The sequence below is a fragment of the Haliotis rufescens genome, unplaced genomic scaffold, assembly GCF_023055435.1.
Source record: "Haliotis rufescens isolate VD_foot unplaced genomic scaffold, xgHalRufe1.0.p SCAF_10, whole genome shotgun sequence".
In the NCBI taxonomy this organism is placed as follows: domain Eukaryota; kingdom Metazoa; phylum Mollusca; class Gastropoda; order Lepetellida; family Haliotidae; genus Haliotis; species Haliotis rufescens.
The window spans coordinates 22,176,976-22,195,923 of NW_025963780.1; positions in this window are offsets into that span (position 1 = coordinate 22,176,976).

Consider the following 18,948-nt stretch of genomic DNA (forward strand, 5'->3'; position numbering starts at 1 on the left):
TGTCGGAGAAGGGTAGAGCGTAGTATGAGATCTAGAATTAAGGTCTTTAGAGTCGGGTCTAAATTGAAACATCATTTGCTGGAACACTTTGAATATGTGTACAGAAGTTTGAAGATTATAAATTCAAATCGTAGGTTCAAAATCAAAGTACACTTTTATACACCCTGGAGTAGTGAGTAAGTATGGTTTAACGCCGCTTTTAGCAATATTCCAGCAATATCACGGCGGGAAACACCACAAATGGGCTTCACACATTGTACCCATGTCGGGAATTGAACCCGGACCTTCGGCGTGACGAGAGAATGCTTTAACCACTAGGCTTCCCGACCGCCCCTAATACCCTGGAAACCAGACATTTATATAGAGTCAATGTTGATGTTGTTTGTAAGTGAGTGACTTAGTGATTGAGTTTATTAAGTGATGCTTTGAACAGCATATCAGTTATAGCATGGCGTGTCAGTAAATGTATATATAACTTCAAAGCAAGATAATAACCAGAAACAGACTCAGACAGGGTAAAATAGCCGTGAAAACTATATGAATGGTAAACCATCTCTATCCAATCGTTTATTAATCCAGCAGAAAGCATCAGGACCTTTATTCTCTACTACCGTAATAACGCGTCATGGATGTTGCATAAAACAGGGGAACTTGCTGTCTCCACCTTATCATACAAAATCACGCCATGTGCCTTATATTCCAATCTGAGTTAAACATTAACAAGGTGATTTCTTTAACTACGGTTAAAGAAACTGTCAACCTTTCCTCAGTTGCAGGGAGGATCCATTTTCTTTCCTATCAGTTCCGAAGATTGCGGTGAAACGATGTCAATATCTTTCGTTGATTAGAAATACTTCCATCAATACAGACAGCCGATTAGAAATGTTTCACCCAATAGGATGAACAAGGTGTTTATTGGAAACCTTCTCATAGAGCATCATTAGATTATAGATTGACATACCTCCCAAATCGCATTAACTATTTACAGTATGTAGGGTACATAGAGATAGTGGTCAAAGAGTTAGCTCGAAACGGCTTTGTACTCACTCACTCACACAAACAACCTCTCTTCCACCCAACCAACCACCCACCTACCCACCTGTCAGTACCTAGCCATGCCTGTTCACTGCACCAAGTAATGTCCCTTAGCCGTGACAGGAACAGCTGAACTTTGGTTCCAATCTGAGATACGCCAAATCAACAATATTAAGTTTGTCATTCGTGGCTTTCCTCCCACACTAAACTGACTCGCCCTGATCAAACTAAAATATGTTTTAAACCTAATTTTCCGACTCACTCATTTCAATGTAGGAAATGTAATCATAATTCGTAAAAAAATATTAGTTGAAATGTCAAAGTAGTTATAGATTTCCAGTGTGAGATTTATCAATCACTTTGAAATCCGCTTTTGCCGATCATCACAAAGATAACATCGGGTAAATTATCCCAGCGGCATAGCCCGCATCCAACTAAATATGGCCTAATTCCTAAAAAGCGGAAAATTAAATAACGAAAAGGTTAATGCGGTCAGGAATCTAAATTACTGTTGATTTAAACTCAATCCATGTTTTATGTCCAACCGCTGGTTCCTCTATTGTGACAGTGTTCAATTTAGAGTATTTCTGCTTTAATAACCAGCCGTCAGTTAATCATTGCAGATGACATTAGATTCAATTTGGTGAAAAATACAAACATTTCTTGTTACAAGGTATACCGTTTGTGAGTCGCAATGGGCACAATACACAAAAAATCATATTTTGTTTCAATAGCACCCAATTACTTAAAAATCATATTGAAAGTTCAGGAGCAAATTTCACTGTCTCAAACAGCGTGATTGGCAGATATTAACCATGCATGTAATAGACAGGTATTATCCATGTATGATATTAGTTATCAACTGATTGAATCGATCTAAGGAAATAGTAATTTCGATTATGTACTTGTGAATGTGCAGTCACTATCACTGATATCTTCCAAAAGCTTAATATTGAAATACACTCTTCAAAAAAAGAAACGCACAGGTAATATGTAGTTCAGTGAACCTGACTACACAAAAGATCCGTTTCATAAATTGGATATATCTCACTGGAAAATGTTGGTGGCTTGATATTCGACAAACGGTGCGTCAAAACGCAGCAACTTTCGATTTGCAATGTCTTAAACGGAATTGTTTTCACACTTGATAAAACATGTCATGGAGGATACAGTAAAGCATAATGTGCAAGTTATGACATTCGTAACTCGTGTTAGTGGCTATAAAAAGGCAAGCATAAGCCAATAATTTGTCATTCAATTGTCAACATTTTTCAAGTTCGAAAATGCCGATCGGAATATCGCCATAGGACGTATCCAAAGAGGGGTATCGCAGTCTTCTGTTGCACGCCACTTCAACGTCCACCACATCCCCATTTGCCGCCTTTGTGACCGACTACCGTCACAATGCCAACATCAACCTCCTGCCCTGGCCGTCGTGATCTCCAGATCTCAACACAATCGAAACCCTCTGGGATGAAATCGAACGGCGTGTAAGTCAACGTCAAAGCACGCCGCAGACACTCCCACAATTGACCAAGGCGTTACAAGCAGAATGGCGCAGAATTCCGCAGGACAGAATTCGTACACTCATTCAGTCAGTGCCGAGAAGATGCAGAGTCGTGCTTGCTGCCAGGGCGGTCACACGAGATACTGAGTTCAGCGCAGCCTTGTGGACTTATGTGACATGACAATGAACAGTTTCAATGCCTTTGTACAACGACAACATGTGACTATCGAGCACCAAAATTTAATATTTCTATCTATGATATTAAATTAAGTATATCGACTTTATTAGGTACAATAAATTTACTAAAAATCTACCTGTGCGTTTCTTCTTTTGTTTTAAGAGTGTATGTTGTCCTCCACTGATTATACATCAGGGCACCTCATAAACTGCAAAACGTCATTTCAGAAGTCATTGGGATACGTATCAATTCACTGCGGAGAACTCGCTGATTGTCACTAAAAGTGCATGCCGTGTGCACAAATAACGGTAATATGTCCGAGCTTCACTGCAATAGTATTCGTTCGCAAGGCGACAAGATTGATGAGTGAGCGCGTGATGTGTTTTTATATGTGGGTGATAAAGATGACCTTCAATGAAGGATGACCTCGTGGGACATGGGTCAGAATAGGTCCCCAGTACTATATTATTTGTAGGCAGCGGATTGAATCACGTTGTGTGTGTGTGTGTGTGTGTGTGTGATGACACACAAATTTCGTCCACTTTTCTTTTGGACCATTATTCATATGAATTAAAATGGCCTTTACACGGGATGGCGACTTTTGTGCCTCCCGTGTGCGACCATAAAATTTGCCAGGTCGTCGTTGGAGGCTCATAGGAGGCAGAAAGGTTGCCTAGGTCCTTCCAAGGTGGTACACAGGAGGTTCAGACATCGCCATGAACGCCATGGTCGCCGTCAATTTTTTAACATGTTCAAAACAGTCGCACAAAGGTCGCCGAGGAGGTTGGTTGCTCAAAGGTGGCTCAAAGGAGGCAGAATCGAGGCACAAGCATTGCCGCTGCTGCAGAATGAAGGCACAGTGGTCGCCCAATGGTCGCCAGGTAACAGATGCGTTCCGGTGAAATATTTTCCCGTTAATCATGGGCGACGCTTCTGCCTTCCTTGTGCTTCCTTTTGGCGATCAACATCGTGCATTGAACGATGACTTTGGCGACCGCCGTGCCTCCATTTGGCGACCACGGCAACCCTTGAGACACCATGGCAATGCTTCTGCCTCTTTACTGCCTCCTTTGAGCTACATGTAGTGCCTCCTCAGCCTGCCTATAAATAGAGGGCGTTTTCCTGCAGTGTTTTATTGTGGTTACAGACGCTGAACAACTCGAGCAGTTACTGCTGAACAACTGCTGGAGCAGGTACATAGAAACATGATTTTCTGGGTTTAGGCGACCATTGGGCGTCCTGGCAAGTTTTTGATTGCTCAAAAATGGCGCACAGGTCGCGGCCTTGTGTAAAGGGGCCTTAGACACCCTGTTCTTCTTTCCCTTCCAATATATTTAATGATGTGTCCCTATTCGTCATTGCATATAAACTGCCGGGCAATAGAAAGTATATACCCATGTGTGATGGTGATTAAAATGAAACAAACAAGACGTGTTTATTTGATGGTGAGGGATTATTTTATATGGGTATCAAAGTTATGTTTTGGACCTTAAGTTGGCAGTGTGTCGGCAACTGTTTTCAGCCTAGTAACCTTTTGATAATATTTGTAATTGTTTGATCAAGTCCAATTTTCAAGTGTACACTTACTTTTGCCCCGGCAGCTAACATGCACCGAAAAAACCGTTTTCGAACAGAGAACTTTACTTCAGAACGTCCGTAATGACTGTTAAAAAATCACCCTGAGAAAAACATATTGCTTAAAACACAACAGTAATCACATTTTACATTTTACGACTTTCCACGAAAACCTACTTTTCGGCATTTTAACAAAAATGAGTAAGTCAAGCTTCAAATGTCCTTGTAGCTTCTGCTGCAAGTTGAAAAGATGAACGTTTTTTTCAAAAAAATAGTCCTCCAGTCCTTTGCGTTCCTAGCATTTGTGGAATCAATACACCTAATGCTTTGGTTAAAAAATGTTGGTAAGCTGAAGAGGCCCGTGGCTGTTCCTTCTTCGTTCATAAGTTTAGTCGCCATGAATATTTCTACACTGCTACGGATGAGATTGCTACAGATACATAAGTGAGTGAATGCGTGTACGCTTGAGTGCGTGCGTGCGTGCGTGCGTGGATGAGTGAGTGAATGAATGAGGTAGGAGGAAGGAAAGAAGTGAGGCAGGTCTTCGGCATTTACCACTTTCGACCTGACCTGTTTTAACACAGGTCCCCGCCCATGAAGTATAGCAAATAGACAGGCAATAATTTAGTAATATTAAGATTACGTCAAACACAATTTCGATGTAGGATGGACTAAAACCTTTCCTGCCAGGGCTTAAAAAGAATGTCAATAACATGATCGTGGTCTGTACAGTACAATGACACGGTAACTGGAACCACGTGATTTACTGTATTCGGCGAAAACACATGACAACTTCAGCAAGAGGGATCTTGCTTACATTGTAAACTTTCTCTGTGAAGACACGTTGTTTTAAAACAATTTAGTGATTTTCCTCTTGTGTTTGTCAGAGCTGTGTGGGCGGATACTGCTTCTAATACATATGGGAACCCATTCCCGACTAGGTATCCTCTAAGGGCATAAGTATGGTAACATCACCAGATGTTCACAGCTCGTCAATATTGGGAGACACAGAGACACAGAAACGCATTATTGTAAAGTGAGTGCAAGCGTGCTTGGGACGTCCAAATATTTGGACAGGTTCTCTGCCTTTGCACGAAGGACACGTGCGCACTAAGGACATTTGACATCTCCCTACGTTCGATGGTGTTACAGGTGACAGCGCCACTCTCTCTGGGGACTACTACAGTGCACATTGTCTCCGTCTACTGTCACTGCTTTACTTGTGGCTGTCTTGTTCTTATCTTTAGTTAAACTCACTCACTCACTCACATGCCCACTCACCAACTCACTCACTCAGATTTTGTAGATATACATGTAGGTCCAAATTGGAGGACATATAACGAGTGTCGTGTGAAGAAAAAGTGTTCAGTGACGTAAATTAAATAGTGACTGAAAAACACATCCTCATTATAGAGTCGGAATCCTACAATCTATTCTGCTGTCAGCAGAGATTTATTATGAATATGGAAAAGGGTTTTGTCGCCTTTATCTACACTAGTGCAATTTTTCTCACATTTATCAACATACAAATGTGCAGAAAGGAAATTCCAAATTGACACATTGAGGTCACGTCTTTCTTAAAGCCTCCTGACCTAAGTAAACTAGTGTCCAAAAGACACGATACCAATTTATTTTCAAAATTGTTTTTTACTAAGTGAATTGTCTAGTATGAAAACATGCCAATTCGTATTGCACATCCCAAACACAGCATAGTCGATAAAAAATACCGGGAACACGTGATCACTTCCGGGAAAAAACGTAAATTTCGTGAAAGTGTCATTTCCCTCTCTAGCATGTTCTGCACGTGCAGAAAAACTGTATAAAACGGCTGATCAGACACGTTGATATCACAGCAACAAAAAGAACACAAGATATGCCACGTTTGACAGCCATCGAGAGAGAGAGAGCCGTTGGAATGGTCCAACAAGGAGCGTCACACGTCGACGTCGCCAGAAGGTTGGGCTGCGCACGCATCACTATCACAAGGTTGATGCAGCGGTTACGTCAGACAGGTCAGACGTCAGACAGGCCCAGGAGTGGAAGACTACGAGTAACCACGCCCCGTGAAGATCGTTACATCCGGGTATTACACCTGAGGAACCGCACCGTAACAGCGACGTCCACGGCGGCTACAGCACTGGGACACAGGATCAGTCGACAGACCGTCTACAGGAGACTACGGCAGTATGGTATCCGGCCACGTCATCCCTACCGCGGACTGCTCCTGACGCCTCGACACCGGAACAACAGACTGATCTGGGCCAGGCGAGTTCGACGTTGGCAACGGCGGGACTGGGCACGTGTTATGTTCTCTGATGAGAGCAGATTCCTCATCTTCAGAAACGATGGACGGCAGCTTGTATACCGACGATTTGGTGAACGTTTGGCGCCTAACTGTATCCAACAGGTCCGGCCGTTTGGAGGTGGAGGGTTAATGGTTTGGGGTGGCATATGTGGTGTCGTCAAAACGATGCTTGTCGTAATTCGTGGAAACCTGAATGCACAGCGTCATCTTGATGACATCCTACGGTCTGTTGTGGTGCCCTTTATTCAGCAACAGCCTCGTGGACTCCTTTTCCAACATGACAATGCAAGGCCACACACAGCAAGATTAACACAGAACTTCCTTGCCAACGCCAACGTACAGGTTTTGCCATGGCCCGCATGTTCACCAGACATGAATCCCATCGAGCACTTATGGGACCACCTCGATCGGCAAATCCGACGTCGCCGTGTGCCTCCAGTCAACGTCCAGGACTTGGAACGATGTCTCCTCGAGGAATGGCAACGCATTACTCCCAACGTCAGCAGACGTTTGACGTCATCGGTCCGTAGGCGTGTTCTGGCATGTATTGATGCTCACGGTTGACATACCCGCTACTGACTTGACTTTGAGACGTGTGGTGTGACATTTCCCGTTGTTTCTGTGATCAGTGCTCTAACTAAATGTTCATTTTTCGACCCCACCCATCTTTAAAGGCTTGTCATATTGGTTGTACAGATTTTATTGAAATGATATTTTTGTACAGATGTTGTGAAAGGATTTCTCAAAAGCATAACACCAATCCTAAACTTCTGCATTGTTTAGTTTTTCTTTTATGTCGTTGCAAACAGGTGGTATTGTTTCTTTTGGACACTAGTTTATATGTATCGCTTGATAGCTTCTCTTAACTTGAGAACACCCACGGTCACACTACCGTATAAGGAGCACAGTTGGCCCAGTCGCCTAAGACGTTCATTGTGACCACAGCTCGAATCCAAGGCCCAGGTTCTGTGTCTCGGTTTGACAACGCAACACCTGAGGTCCTTGGATTCACCAAAGTGGTAAACCTCTAAGACCTGCATCATTTCAGGCTTTCCCCACATCAAGCTTACAGCGGAAATAACCAAATTACAACTGAAAGCGGAGTTAAACCAAACACTCACCTAGTCACAATTGTAATATTCACTACTGCTTTAAAGTTCTATATGGAGAATCTTTCACATCCCTGTTTAATCCAAACCTCGAAAGGGCATAACACTGCCTTAATGAGTTTGTTAAACATAATCGTGTACGTGTTTCTATTATATTGCGTTTCAGCTTATGTTTTATTAAAGCAAGAAGTGACAACAAAACTTAAATTGCTGACAAATCAAAGATCATCATCATTCGAACTCAAGATCAGTTCGTCTTCTCACAGCTAAGGGCCGTAACTCTGTATAGAGAGTCACACAGTCCAGGATGGTGTAGTGGATACAGCGTGTGCCAGAAGAGCAGAAGTTCGGAGGTTCGATCCCCGGCCGTGTCATACCAAAAAAGAGGTTTAATGACGCTACCTGTTTTTTTACCCTGTCTGACGCCCAGTCATAAGAAGGTAAAACAAGAAACGACCCGTATGAGTCAGTATACTGTGTCCAAGTTAAACTGCGGCGTGGTGTCTCATCGGTCTTGCCTACGCAACTAGCATTAGTCCGGCCAAGAATAAGCAGACACTCACAATATAATAAGTTCTTCTGATCGTTTAAAAATAAAGTTGGTAAAGAATGTTTAAGCATAAAAACGTAGCTCATCATAACGAATGTATTCTATTCATCTGACAACAGTAAGGAGAAGTGTGTTAATGTATTTCGACATTTCAAACATTCAATTTCCCGACAACCAGTTCTTCCGCGTTCTAATCATAAGATAAAACACTCTTGGAGACGTACACACGGCAGCTTAGCGATACATCAGTCCAATAAGATTCTATGTGTCTACTCTGCAACGATCAAGTCTTTGATAGGCATTTTCGAAGTCGCAAGGACATGAAGACATGAAACGTAAGTTGGATAACAACTTCTTGAAAAGGTGATCAATAACTGGTAACGTGTCTCCGCCTTCAAGGATACTTTACGGTCGAGCGCCAAAAACTCAACCAAACCAATTCCATGTACATTTTGTACGTAGAAGCAATTGGAACAACGAACGATGACAGTTTGCCGCAGCGTTGTAACCTCTTAATTCTAAGTAGGAAATTAGTTAACAGACTAAACCATACAAGATGGCACCACCTTGCTGCAGCGTTGTAACATCTTAATTATAAGGAGGAAATTAGTTAACAGACTAAACCATACAAGATGGCACCACCTTGCCGCAGCGTTGTAACATCTTAATTCTAAGTAGGAAATTAGTTAACAGACTAAACCATACAAGATGGCACCACCTTGCCGCAGCGTTGTAATTTATCCTAACACTAATGAATAATTTAGTTAAAGAACTACTTCGAGGTAGCTGGCGACTAAATCATGTGTTTTTACAGGATGTGAGGGTATACTTCCCCATAGATTAACTGGTGGTTACTTCCAAGGGATCCATTGTAGCATTCTAATACAGTATACATCTTTCTGAGAGGTGAAAGTCAGAGTTTCAGAGGTTGGTTCTGAAAACGTTGCGAGTTGAAAATGGCATGCTGCTTGTCACGAGTGAGTGAGTGAGTGAGTTGGGTTTAGCGCCGCTTTTAACAGTATTCCAGTTATATCACGGCGTGTCAGCTTAATGTGGGAGGAAAGCACGAAGTGATGCAGGTCTCAGACGTTCATCACTTCGGTGAAACCCACGAGCACGGGTATGGTGCTGACAAACCTAGAAACATAATCGGGCTGAACCGAGATTTGAACCCACAATCATAGGTTTCTGGCGTGCCCAAGGGACGCAACTCTGCACAGCGAATCGCGGCGCCTTAGACGACCCGTGCCCCCTGCTTGTCACGAGATTCCAACATTAATTACACTGGTGGTCCGTGGTTGACCGACATAGAAGTGACCTCTTATGATGTCATTTGATAATGACTGTGTGTTACAACATAATACATTCGCACACGCATGTAGTCACGCTCATACACTTGCGTTGGCCGTTTGATCCAATGTACTGAACTATAGTGAGTGGGTGGGTTACGAGAAAAGGACCCCAGGAAGGCAAGAGGAGTGAAGGATGGAGCTAGGCATCTTCCCGAGGCAAAAGAGTTGGATGACTTTAAGGTCCAGTTTCCACCCTTGTCGAACTAGGCTGGAATTCATGGGCTCGACCCTAGCGCCATCAGTGGTTATAACGAGTTATGTCCCTTCTAAGCCTCTCCTATGGACCAATCCGATTCCACCTCTCGTATCACTTGCATTTGTTTCAAACAAAAGGACGGCGCTCAGCCAAGACGATATGACCGATAATTAAAATCTATCTTGTAATAAAGCGGGTCTTATATCGCGAAGCGCATCAAATCACGTGAGCACCTTGATTAAAAAGATGAAAAGATTTGGCAAATATCTGTTGACAACGTGTGGGCGGGGGGCATGCTTTGCAAATCCTGCAATCGACCAAAACCTGCACGACAGTTTAGTAACCGGATTTCGATTTCGTTTCGCGATTTTGATTGGACTATGCATACACTCATTAGTCCAGCCAAAATGTAACTCCATAATACCAGCTTAGTTCGGAAAGGGTGGAAACTGGACTTATAGAGCCAGTTGACTCTCTTGCCTCGGGCAAGATGGGAGTGAGGGGGTGGGAAGAAGGAATGTGGGTAGGGAGACTGGTCAGAAATGACAATGCTACATGCATAACCTTCACAGTGGGCCAGGGAATGTAAAGTATATGTCTCATTGTAACAACTAGACACATCTCAAATGACTACATGCATGACATATAAACTTATACTACTCTGGAGGACATCAGCCTTTAAACAGTCAAAACCACACAGGTCCCAATGACCCTTTCGTGAGCTAAGCCTGTTCCAGCCAAGAGATTAGTAGTCCAAGATACGGTCTACTCCAGAAGCATGACTTAACGTTTTAACCCGATGGCCATACTCAAAAGACATCACGTTCTGTGGAAGTAAAGAGACAAGTCCAGATGCCCAGACTCATTGTTTTACCCATCCAGACTCATTGGTCTTTAATGCAATTTATACAAGTTTAATTGCCATGAAACAGCAGTCGTGGGAAATTTGTCTATTTCATTCTCAGACACTTCCTCATCATCTGCAAGAGACCGAAGCATTCTTGCCATGTTTGTTGTTTCTCGCCAGTACACATGCTTGGTCTGTCTGAAGGTAATGGTAATCGCGTTCAGTTCCAGACGTCTTTAGCGCTCGTGTCTGTGGTGGCAAAAGTGATGAGATGATTGTCTTCGAGTGGTGTGCTGCTGTTTGTCAAACAGGTTACAGGAAATTAGGTAACTGCACTTTGACCTGGCATTGTTCTGTGCTTGGCAGTAGAGCTACGGTTGTTGGGCACGTTTAACAGGAATTTACATGCGAAAATGGCAAATGGTCCACGTATTGGTTTTGATGTTTATGGGCGAAAATAATACATTCACGTTTTACCATGTACTTGTCGGAGAAGGGTAGAGCGTAGTATGAGATCTAGAATTAAGGTCTTTAGGGTCGGGTCTAAATTGAAACATCATTTGCTGGAACACTTTGAATATGTGTACAGAAGTTTGAAGATTATAAATTCAAATCGTAGGTTCAAAATCAAAGTACACTTTTATACACCCTGGAGTAGTGAGTAAGTATGGTTTAACGCCGCTTTTAGCAATATTCCAGCAATATCACGGCGGGAGACACAACAAATGGGCTTCACACATTGTACCCATGTCGGGAATTGAACCCGGACCTTCGGCGTGACGAGAGAATGCTTTAACCACGAGGCTTCCCGACCGCCCCTTATACCCTGGAAACCAGACATTTATATAGAGTCAATGTTGATGTTGTTTGTAAGTGAGTGACTAAGTGATTGAGTTTATTAAGTGATGCTTTGAACAGCATATCAGTTATAGCATGGCGTGTCAGTAAATGTATATATAACTTCAAAGCAAGATAATAACCAGAAACAGACTCAGACAGGGTAAAATAGCCGTGAAAACTATATGAATGGTAAACCATCTCTATCCGATCGTTTATTAATCCAGCAGAAAGCATCAGGACCTTTATTCTCTACTACCGTAATAACGCGTCATGGATGTTGCATAAAACAGTGGAACTTGCTGTCTCCACCTTAACATACAAAATCACGCCATGTGCCTTATATTCCAATCTGACTTAAATCTCTTTAACTACGGTTCAGGAAACTGTCAACCTTTCCTCAGTTGCAGGGAGGATCCATTTTCTTTCCTATCAGTTCCGTAGATTGCGGTGAAACGATGTCAATATCTTTCGTTGATTAGAAATACTTCCATCAATACAGACAGCAGATTAGAAATGTTTCACCCAATAGGATGAACAAGGTGTTTATTGGAAACCTTCTCATAGAGCATCATTAGATTATAGATTGACATACCTCCCACATCGCATTAACTATTTACAGTATGTTGGGCACATAGAGATAGTGGTCAAAGAGTTACCTCGTAACGGCTTTGTACTCACTCACTTACTCAAACAACCTCCCTTCCACCCAACCAACCACCCACCTATCCACCTGTCAGTACCTAGCCATGCCTGTTCACTGCACAGAGTAATGTCCCTTAGCCGAGACAGGAACAGCTGACCTTTGGTTCAAATCTGAGATACGCCAAATCAACAATATTAAGTTTGTCATTTGTGGCTTTCCTCCCACACTAAACTGACTCGCCCTGATCAAACTAAAATATGTTTTAAACCTAATTATTCCACTCACTGATTTCAATGTAGAAAATGAAATCATAATTCGTAAAAAAATATTAGTTGAAATGTCAAAGTAGTTATAGATTTCCAGTGTGAGATTTATCAATCACTTTGAAATCCGCTTTTGCCGATCATCACAAAGATAACATCGGGTAAATTATCCCAGCGGCATAGCCCGCATCCAACTAAATATGGCCTAATTCCTAAAAAGCGGAAAATTAAATAACGAAAAGGTTAATGCGGTCAGGTATTTTGAATTGCTGTTGATTTAAACTCAATCCATGTTTTATGTCCAACTGCTGGTTCCTCTATTGGACCGTCAGTTAATCATTGCAGATGACATTAGATTCAATTTGGTGAAAAATACAAACATTTCTTGTTACAAGGTATACCATTTGTGAGTCGCAATGGGCAAAATACACAAAAAATCATATTTTGTTTCAATAGCACCCAATTACTTAAAAATCATATTGAAATTGAAAAGTTCAGGAGCAAATTTCACTGTCTCAAACAGCGTGATTGGCAGATATTAACCATGCATGTAATAGACAGGTATTATATAATATGTATGATATTAGTTATCAACTGATTGAATCGGTCTAAGGAAATAGTAATTTCGATAATGTACTTGTGAATGTGCAGTCACTATCACTGATATCTTCCAAAAGCTTAATATTGAAATACAGTCTTCAAAAAAAAAAAACGCACAGGTAATATGTAGTTCAGTGAACCTGACTACACAAAAGATCCGTTATATAAATTGGATATATCTCACTGGAAAATGTTGGTGGCTTGATATTCGACAAACGGTGCGTCAAAACGCAGCAACTTTCGATTTGCAATGTCTTAAACGGAATTGTTTTCACACTTGATAAAAAATGTCATGGAGGATACAGTAAAGCATAATGTGCAAGTTATGACATTCGTAACTCGTGTTAGTGGCTTTAAAAAGGCAAGCATAAGCCAATAATTTGTCATTCAATTGTCAACATTTTTCAAGTTCGAAAATGCCGATCGGAATATCGCCATAGGACGTATCCAAAGAGGGGTATCGCAGTCTACTGTTGCACGCCACTTCAACGTCCACCACATCCCCATGTGCCGCCTTTGTGACCGACTACCGTCACAATGCCAACATCAACCTCCTGCCCTGGCCGTCGTGATCTCCAGATCTCAACACAATCGACACCCTCTGGGATGAAATCGATCGACGTGTAAGTCAACGTCAAAGCACGCCGCAGACACTCCCACAATTGACCAACGCATTACAAGCAGAATGGCGCAGAATTCCGCAGGACAGAATTCGTATACTCATCCAGTCAGTGCCGAGGAGATGCAGAGTCGTGCTTGCTGCCAGGGCGGTCACACGAGATACTAAGTTCAGCGCAGCCATGTGGCCTTACGTGAAGTGACAATGAACAGTTTCAATGCCTTTGTACAACGACAACATGTGACTATCGAGCACCAAAATTTAATATTTCTATCTATGATATTAAATAAAGTATAATTATCGACTTTATTAGGTACAATAAATTTACTAAAAATCTAGCTGTGCGTTTCTTCTTTTTTTTAAGAGTGTATGTTGTCCTCCACTGATTATACATCAGAGCACCTCATAAACTGCAAAACGTCATTTCAGAAGTCATTGGGATACGTATCAATTCACTGCGGAGAACTCGCTGATTGTCACTAAAAGTGCATGCCGTGTGCACAAATAACGGCAATTGTCCGAGCTTTACTGCAATAATATTCGTTCGCAAGGCGACAAGATTGATGAGTGAGCGCGTGATGTGTTTTTATATGTGGGTGATAAAGATGACCTTCAATGAAGGATGACCTCGTGGGTCCTGGGTTAGAATAGGTCCCCCGTACTATTTTATTTGTAGGCAGGGGATTGAATCACGTTGTCAGGCTCGGTGACTTGGCTGATTGCGTGTCATCGTACCCCGATGATGTGGACCGTTGCTCATGTTTTCAGTCACCGGTTTGCATGATCCAGATTGGATTAGTTACAGGCCACCGCGTTGCTCACTCACTCACTCACTCACTCACTCACTCACTCACTCACTCACTCACTCACTCACTCACTCACTCACTTAATGTGTGTGTGTGTGTGATGACACACAAATTTCGTCCACTTTTCTTTTGGACCATTATTCATATGAATTAAAATGGCCTTTACACGGGATGGCGACTTTTGTGCCTCCCGTGTGCGACCATAAAATTTGCCAGGTCGTCGTTGGAGGCTCAAAGGAGGCAGAAAGGTTGCCTAGGTCCTTCCAAGGTGGTACACAGGAGGTTCAGACAACGCCATGAACGCCATGGTCGCCGTCAATTTTTTAACATGTTCAAAACAGTCGCACAAAGGTCGCCGAGGAGGTTGGTTGCTCAAAGGTGGCTCAAAGGAGGCAGAAGCGAGGCACAAGCATTGCCGCTGCTGCAGAATGAAGGCACAGTGGTCGCCCAATGGTCGCCAGGTAACAGATGCGTTCTGCTGAAATATTTTCCCGTTAATCATGGGCGACGCTTCTGCCTTCCTTGTGATTCCTTTCGGCGATCAACATCGTGCATTGAACGATGACTTTGGCGACCGCCGTGCCTCCATTTGGCGACCACGGCAACCCTTGAGACAACATGGCAATGCTTCTGCCTCTTTACTGCCTCCTTTGAGCTACATGTAGTGCCTCCTCAGCCTGCCTATAAATAGAGGACGTGTACCTGCAGTGTTTCATTGTGGTTACAGACGCTAAACAACTCGAGCACTTACTGCTGAATAACTGCTGGAGCAGGTACATAGAAACATGATTTTCTGGGTTTAGGCGACCGTTGATCGTCCTGACCAGTTTTTGATCGCTCAAAAATGGCACACAGGTCGCAGCCTTGTATAAAGGGGCCTTGGGCACCCCGTTCTCCTTTCCCTTCCCATATATTTAATGATGTGTCATTCGTCATTGCATATAAACTGCCGGGCAATAGAAAGTATACACCCATGTTTGATGGTGATTAAAATGAAACAAACAAGACGTGTTTATTCGATGGTGAGGGAATATTTTATATGGGTATCATAGTTATGTTTTGGACCTTAAGTTGGCAGTGTGTCGGCAACTGTTTTCAGCCTAGTAACCTTTTGATAATATTTGTAATTGTTTGATCAAGTCCAATTTTCAAGTGTACACTTACTTTTGCCCCGGCAGCTAACATGCACCGAAAAAAACGTTTTCGAACAGAGTACTTTACTTCAGAACGTCCGTAATGACTGTTAAAAAATCACTCTGAGAAAAACATATTGCTTAAAACACAACAGTAATCACATTTTACATTTTACGACTTTCCACGAAAACCTTCTTTTCGGCATTTTAACAAAAATGAGTAAGTCAAGCTTCAAATGTCCTTGTAGCTTCTGCTGCAAGTTGAAAAGATGAACGGTTTTTTTCACAAAAATAGTCCTCCAGTCCTTTGCGTTCCTAGCATTTGTGGAATCAATACACGTAATGCTTTGGTTAAAAAATGTTGGTAAGCTGAAGAGGCCCGTGGCTGTTTCTTCTTCGTTCATAAGTTTAGTCGCCATGAATATTACTACACTGCTACAGATACCAATCTCATTAAAATCAGATCTTAGTTCTCGCTACCGCTAAACAAAGCTTTGTTTAGCGGTAGCGAGAACTAAGATCTGATTTTAATGAGATTGCTACAGATACATAAGTGAGTGAATGCGTGTACGCTTGAGTGCGTGCGTGCGTACGTGAGTGAGTGAGTGAGTGAGTGAGTGAGTGAGTGAGTGAGTGAGTGAGTGAGTGAGTGAGTGAGTGAGTGAGTGAGTGAATGAATGAATGAATGAGGTAGGAGGAAGGAAAGAAGTGAGGCAGGTCTTCGGCATTTACCACTTTCGACCTGACCTGTTTTAACACAGGTCCCCGTCCATGAAGTATAGCAAATAGACAGGCAATAATTTAGTAATATTAAGATTACGTCAAACACAATTTCGATGTAGGATGGACTAAAACCTTTCCTGCCAAGGCATTAAAAGAATGTCAATAACATGATCGTGGTCTGTACAGTACAATGACACGGTAACTGGAACCACGTGATTTACTGTATTCGGCGAAGACACATGACAACTTTAGCAAGAGGGATCTTGCTTACATTGTAAACTTTCTCTGTGAAGACACGTTATTTTAAAACAATTTAGTGATTTTCCTCTTGTGTTTGTCAGAGCTGTGTGGGCGGATACTGCTTCTAATACATTGGGGAACCCATTCCTGACTAGGTATCCTCTAAGGGCATTAGTCTGGTAACATCACCAGATGTTCACAGCTCGTCAATATTGGGAGACACAGAGACACAGAAACGCATTATTGTAAAGTGAGTGCCAGCGTGCTTGGGACGTCCAAATATTTGGACAGGTTCTCTGCCTTTGCACGAAGGACACGTGCGCACTAAGGACATTTGGCATCTCCCTACGTTCGATGGTGTTACAGGTGACAGCGCCACTCTCTCTGGGGACTACTACAGTGCACATTGTCTCCATCTACTGTCACTGCTTTACTTGTGGCTGTCTTGTTCTTATCTTTAGTTAAACTCACTCACTCACTCACATGCCCACTCACCAACTCACTCACTCAGATTTTGTAGATATACATGTAGGTCCAAATTGGAGGACATATAACGAGTGTCGTGTGAAGAAAAAGTATTCAGTGACGTAAATTAAATAGTGACTGAAAAACACATCCTCATTATAGAGTCGGAATCCAACAATGGATTCTGCTGTCAGCAGAGATTTCTTATGAATATGGAAAAGGATTTTGTCGCCTTTATCTACACTAGTGCAATTTTTCTCACATTTATCAACATACAAATGTGCAGAAAGGAAATTCCAAATTGACACATTGAGGTCACGTCTTTCTTAAAGACTTCCGACCTAAGTAAACTAGTGTCCAAAAGAAACGATACCAATTTATTTTCAAAATTGTTTTTTACTAAGCGAATTGTCAAGTATGAAAACATGCCAATTCGTATTGCACATCCCAAACACAGCATAGTCGATAAAAAATACCGGGAACACGTGATCACTTCCGGGAAAAAACGTAAATTTCGTGAAAGTGACATTTCCCTCTCTAGCATGTTCTGCACGTGCAGAAAAACTGTATAAAACGGCTGATCAGACACGTTGATATCACAGCAACAAAAAGAACACAAGATATGCCACGTTTGACAGCCATCGAGAGAGAGAGAGCCGTTGGAATGGTCCAACAAGGAGCGTCACACGTCGACGTCGCCAGAAGGTTGGGCTGCGCACGCATCACTATCACCAGGTTGATGCAGCGGTTACGGCAGACAGGTCAGACGTCAGACAGGCCCAGGAGTGGAAGACCACGAGTAACCACGCCCCGTGAAGATCGTTACATCCGGGTATTACACCTGAGGAACCGCACCGTAACAGCGACGTCCACGGCGGCTACAGCACTGGGACACAGGATCAGTCGACAGACTGTCTACAGGAGACTACGGCAGTATGGTATCCGGCCACGTCATCCCTACCGCGGACCGCTCCTGACGCCTCGACACCGGAACAACAGACTGATCACGGCCAGGCGAGTTCGACGTTGGCAACGGCGGGACTGGGCACGTGTTATGTTCTCTGATGAGAGCAGATTCCTCATCTTCAGAAACGATGGACGGCAGCTTGTATACCGACGATTTGGTGAACGTTTGGCGCCTAACTGTATCCAACAGGTCCGGCCGTTTGGAGGTGGAGGGTTAATGGTTTGGGGTGGCATATGTGGTGTCGTCAAAACGATGCTGGTCGTAATTCGTGGAAACCTGAATGCACAGCGTCATCTTGATGACATCCTACGACCTGTTGTGGTGCCCTTTATTCAGCAACAGCCTCGTGGACTCCTTTTCCAACATGACAATGCAAGGCCACACACAGCAAGATTGACACAGAACTTCCTTGCCAACGCAAACGTACAGGTTTTGCCATGGCCCGCATGTTCACCGGACATGAATCCCATCGAGCACTTATGGGACCACCTCGATCGGCAAATCCGACGTCGCCGTGTGCCTCCAGTCAACGTCCAGGACTTGGAACGATGTCTCCTCGAGGAATGGCAACGCATCACTCCCAACGTCATCAGACGTTTGACCTCATCGGTCCGTAGGCGTGTTCTGGCATGTATTGATGCTCACGGTGGACATACCCGCTACTGACTTGACTTTGAGACGTGTGGTGTGACATTTCCCGTTGTTTCTGTGATCAGTGCTCTAACGAAATGTGCATTTTTCGACCCCATCCATCTTTAAAGGCTGGTCATATTGGTTGTACAGATTTTATTGAAATGAAATTTTTGTACAGATGTTGTGAAAGGATTTCTCAAAAGCATAACACCAATCCTAAACTTCTGCATTGTTTAGTTTTTCTTTTATGTCGTTGCAAACAGGTGGTATCGTTTCTTTTGGACACTAGTTTATATGTATCGCTTGATAGCTTCTCTTAACTTGAGAACACCAACGGTCACACTACCGTATAAGGAGCACAG